Here is a 6,043-nt window from a genome sequence, read left to right on the forward strand (position 1 = left end):
TTGAAAATAAAAAGTCATTAAAAATACCTAATACTAGCCGTATTGTATAAGGGTTGCGAAGCGATCCAGACTCCACCTCAATTCGCAAGTTGCTAGCAAAATAATAGACACTCTGATAAAACCCCAAAAGAGACAGGGTCTTAAGCCTTATAATACCCCAAACACACCACACAAACCTCGGCGGCACAACTACCGCCACCCCGCGCAATATGAAGTTAGATCTCCGCCAAAATTCGATCCTTCAAGTCGTCCCGTCGTACTAGATTAGAAGTCGTCCCGTCGCAATTTTCGGTAGTCGAATCATCCCAAGTTTCAAGTCGCCCCGTCGCACTAGAAGTTCGCAGGTCGTAATTCTTTTAAGTCGAACCATACCAAGTTTCTAGTGGTTCCTATCAGAAGTTAACTCGTCGGAACTTGGTACATGTTCCAATCTTGTACGTTTAACTGTTTTCATAAGTGTTCATGTCATCCATCAGTTATATTATTATGGAGATAAAAATATAAATATAAGTCCACATTGCACACCACACGAACATAACATTATCTCCACAATATTTTGATTTTTGATATACGAAACGACAAATTTGATTACCTCCGTACCTCTTTATCATTGAATATCCACTTGGTTTTGCAAGGTAAGTTTCGTTCATTGAAAGAGCACTCGGGAGGAGCCCGCCTACGCGACTTGCAAAAACCTCTCATTGATTGACCTTATTTGATACTTGATACTTGCTGTTAAAAGTCAAGGGACGATGAAGATCCTTTCTGTCAACGTTCAAACTTTTAGGTCCTTTACTATTCAACATATTCATTAATGATTTATTTTATATTATTCAAGAAATCTCAAACTTTGCTGATGACAATACTTTATCCGCTACTGGTTCGAGTATTGACGATGTAAATAGAAATTTATTAAATCATTTGAATATTTTATTAGAGTGGTTTGAGCATAACTATATGGTTGCTAACCCATCAAAATTTCAGCTGATATACCCGGGAACATTCAATCAAAATCTCTCTTTGAAAATCAAGCGGCTAGTTCGAAACACGGGTCACGGGTCACGGGTCCGGGTCACGGGGCACGGGTTACGGGGCACGGGTCACGGGGCACGGGGTGACGGGGCAGCTCAGATCAAAGTAATTCAAACAGAAAATGTTTTAAAAACACTAAAAATTATCGAAAAAATCAATTTTAAGGTATTTTATCCACGTATGACTATTTAAAACGCTAAAACCTAACCACGTGCTTTCCACGTGCTTTCGAAGTTTGCGTCATGTATAATGCAGACCAGACCGCAACATATTACATACATATAATAAGCTTATATTATCAATAATACACTTTTAGTGTTATATGCATGTTATATGTTATACGTAAGTAATATACATATTACAATTCCCATCGCCTGAAAAGCGAGCTTTCTCACGAAAATGATAGTACGGCTATTGTTAAATCATATCTCATTATATCCCCTCCATCACCTTGAGTATGAATATAATTTTAATGGATAATAACGTAGAAATGATGGTATTTTATAAATGTGTCAATATTTTCCACCTACTGGATTATGAATTTTTAATAAAAATGACGTAATTATACTCATATCTCTAAAACCACTATCTTGCAGCATTCAATCATTTTAAAACATGTCAATCTATATCCAGTCACATGATTAGCATCCTATTGACTATGAAAAAACATTTTGCTGTAAATTGGTTCAGAGGCCTTATATTTCATGATTTTGACAATATTTTTGTCATTCAATATCATTTTGTTAAAATTTGTGGGTGACATATTATTGAAAAATTTTCATGATAATACTATTCGTATATAATTGTTTCAGAGTTATGTAGTACGTGTTATGAATTATACGTCATGATATCGTTATATTTTTTCCGGTCTGTAAATTGTATGCCCCGTGCCCCGTGACCCGTGACCCGTACCCCGTGCCCCGTAACCCGTGACCCGTGACCCGTGTTTCGAACTAGCCGAAAATCAAGGATATTGTTCTAAATAATGTTGAGGTTGTTAAACTTCTAGGGCTCAAAATCGATGATAAAATTTCTCTTGTCCCTCACGTGACTGAGCTTTGTAAACAATCCAACCAAAAATTAAGGGCCCTTCGTAGGTTGAGGAACTTTCTGTCTGATGATCAAACTAAGATTCTTGTTAACTCTTATATCTTGTCACCTTTTAATTACTGCCCACTGGTTTGGATGTTTTGTGGTAAAGGGGGAAGCAACCTTATAGACAAATGCCACTCAGACATCCGTGCTATTAAAAACAGGTGTTAGTTATGAGGACTTACTAGCAGATTGTAATGTAGAAACTATTCATGCACGTAATCTAAAACTTTTGTCTGTTGAGGTTTTCAAGTCAATCCAGCACATCGGACCTAGCATTATGCATGATATTTTCAATACAGGACAATCTGCTTATACCCTCCGTTCTGGTCACACCTTAGCTTTACCATTGTATAAAAATATGATGTGTTTTTGCTGTAAATACCTTTGACTTCAGAGCAGTCTCCACCTGGAACAGATTACCATCCCAATATTAAAAATCGTGACTCACTAAATTTCATTTAAGGCTGCTCTGAAATCTGTTTCCCCGATATGCACGCAAAGGTTGCATTTAAAGTTATAGTTTATTTACTTTAACGTGTTTTTTTAACTTTTTATTTTTTTTTTTTTAAATTTTTACTAAGTTGGATTTAATTAGAGTTTACTTTCATTTGTAAAATCTATATTTTAATACTCAACTCTAAATAAAGAATAAATAAATAAAATAAAACTAATTTTTTTCATATAACAGCAAAATAAACATTTAAAACCGAAGAACCACTGCTTAGATTGCTTAGATGCGTGCCGCCCGCGCGGCAATTTGATCAACTTCAGATTCTAAGTCCGTGTTTCGGCTTCCGGTAATTTTGTTGCTGTTCACTGTTAGGGTACACCATTTTAAAACGGCATTTTTCGCAGTCCTAGCTACCAAACCGAGAAAGTTTCTGTGGCTTCCAGCCAAACCATTCAAGGTCATTTTGATAAAATCATCGGTTTGGAGATGTGATTTATATCGCAAATTTTATAGCAAATTTTCGCTTGGGATGGAAGTTAAAGGTACGTGCACAATATAGCAAAACTGCTTCGCTCATAAATTCGTTTCGCAATAAGAGACACTCTAAAAATCACTCTAATAAAGCCGCTATAGAGAGAGACAGGTTTGTAAGAGCCTTAAATGCCCCAAACACACCACATAATCCACGGCGGAACAACATCCGCCGCCGCCCGCGCATCGCTCTTTTTTCCTTATAGTTATTTTAGTGTATATAAATGGTGCCTTAATAAAATCGAACGATATTAGTCGAACAATCGAACATTTTTATTCGAATCACGAATCGTCTGTCGAAATCATCAAAACATAAAAATAAAACAAAAACAAAAATGTACAATTACAAATAAAGATGGCTTGTTGGTTCATGGGCAGTTTTGATTTATTTCTTGACAAATTCGACAAATTTGATTACCTCCGTACTTCTTTATCATAGAATATCCACTTGGTTTTGCAAGGTAAGTTTCGTTCACTAAAAGAGCACTCCTCCCGCCCGCGCGACTTGCAAAAACCTCTCATTGATTGACCTTATTTGATACTTGATACTTGCTGTTAAAAGTCAAGGGATGATGAAGATCCTTTCTGTCACCGTTCAAACTAATTATTTTCCATTTAACAGCAAAATATAAACATTTAAAACCGAAAAACCACTGCTTAGGATGCGTGCCGCCCGCGCAGCAATTTGATCAACTTCAGATTCTAAGTCCGTGTTTCGGCTTCCGGTAATTTTGTTGCTGTTCACTGCTAGGGTACACCATTTTAAAACGGCATTTTTCACAGTCCTAGCTACCAAACCGAGAAAGTTTTTGTGGCTTCAAGCCAAACCATTCAAGGTCATTTTGATAAAATCATCGGTTTGAAGATGTGATTTATATAGCAAATTTTATAGCAAATTTTCGCTTTGGATAGAAGTTAAAGGTACGTGCACACAATATAGCAAAACTGCTTCGCTCATAAATTCGCTTCGCAAAAATGAAAACAACTAAAGCTAAAAGTGGCTGCAAGAAGAAGTAGTGAGATAGCGAAGTAGCGAGATATGACTGAAGCTGAAAGACACCACCACAAGGATTTGGAATAGTATGTAGTAAGCGAGAGGCTAAGATGTGATAATGTAGACCTGAAAGACTTGTGATTTGATGAAGTTAATAAGATATAAATATACAATTTTAAATTTTTATATATATATAAATGATTACTTAAAATTAAATCTTCTGATTCCGTATTATGTTAATATAAGCTAAAAAGAAGGAGAAACTTAATAGTAAAAAATATTTTCCTTGATGTACGACCTAGCTGCTGAGCTGAATAGAAAAAGAATAGAAATAGTGAGAGTTTGGGATTAGAGGATGAGACTAGATTGAGGATCGATACTAAGGCCACAGCAGAATAGAGCTAAAATAAAAAGCTTGAAATCAGGAGGAGTTATGAGCAAGTGAGGCAAAATGTAACAATTAAAATGATACATCAAGTTAAGTATAGTGCTCATTGACACCTTTACAAAAAGAATCATAATTTAACTCAGATATGAGATTCACGGGTAATTCATTCCACAGGCGGATGGTTGACGGGAAGTAACTGAATTCATATGTTTGAATCCTTGCATTGATTGGAATAAGTTTAAGATGAGTGTTACGTGCACGAGGTGCAGGAGCAGATAAAGATTCAACTTTGCCATGAAGAATTTTATGCATGAATTTAACTTTATTTGCTGTTCTCCTTGTTTGAAGCGTTTTAAGTTCAAGATTACGAAGCATCAATGAGGGACTACTCATTTGCCGCCAGGGGGCCGCCAGTCATTCGAGATGAAGCGTGCAGCTTTCCTCTGAACCATTTCCAGCTTATAGATGTTGGAGGCTGAGTGAGGGTCCCATACGACTGATCCATATTCCAGGATGGGTCGGACATAGGTTTTGTAGCATTGAAGCTTTGTATTTGGGTGACATGATCTGAGATTCCTTTGTATGAAACATCGAGTTTGGTTGGCTTTCTTAACAGTATAGTCGTTATGGACATTCCAGGAGAGCTTTTTGTGGATATACACACCTAGATATTTCGCTGAGTCAACAACTTCAAGTACTTGGTTGTGCATCGAATATGGTTGAATGATAGTATTACGCTTGTTGGTGATTCGTAAAACTTTACATTTGTCCGGGTTGAGCTCCATTGACCATTCATGTTCCCAATTCATGAGTTGGTTTAAGTTTTCCTGAAGGCTTATGGCATCATTAATTGAGTCAATGACTCTGTAAATGAGTGCATCATCAGCAAACAATCTTATTTTACATTTAACCAATTCAGGAAGATCGTTTATGTACACAAAAAACAGAAGAGGGCCGAGGACTGTGCCTTGAGGAACTCCAGAGATAACATTAGCTTTTTCAGATGACTTGCCGTTAATGACAACAGTTTGAGTGCGATCGGAGAGGTAGTTGGTGATCCATTCAAGAGTTTTACCCCTTACGCCATAATGATGAAGTTTTAGACAAAGTTTTTTGTGGTCAACTTTATCAAAAGCCTTTGAAAAGTCAAGTAGAATTGAGTCGATTTGCTTAGCTTCGTTCAGGGACTTAGCAAGGTCTTGGATGGTTGTTACAAGTTGTGATTCACATGACCGATGTTTCCTGAAACCATGCTGGCTATCTGTCAGAATATTGGTGTTGTCAAGAACTGGAAGTACTTCCGTATTGTATAAGGGTTGCGAAGCGATCCAGACTCTACCTCAATTCGCAAGTACGATGGCCCCCCTAAGGCTCACCACGCACTTCCAGCTCTTAAAAAATTTGTGAACTAGAACTGTCTAGGGTCATGGCCCAGAAGGCTCACAAGACACTGCGCACTTCCGAGTTTTTTCTGACGACACTGCACACTTCTAAAAATATTTTAGAGACGCAAAAGTCCCCCTCGACAGATAGCCGTTCTGGTCAGCAAAAT

The sequence above is a fragment of the Clytia hemisphaerica genome, unplaced genomic scaffold (assembly GCF_902728285.1).
Source record: "Clytia hemisphaerica strain Z4C2 unplaced genomic scaffold, Clytia hemisphaerica genome assembly, whole genome shotgun sequence".
In the NCBI taxonomy this organism is placed as follows: Eukaryota; Metazoa; Cnidaria; class Hydrozoa; order Leptothecata; family Clytiidae; genus Clytia; species Clytia hemisphaerica.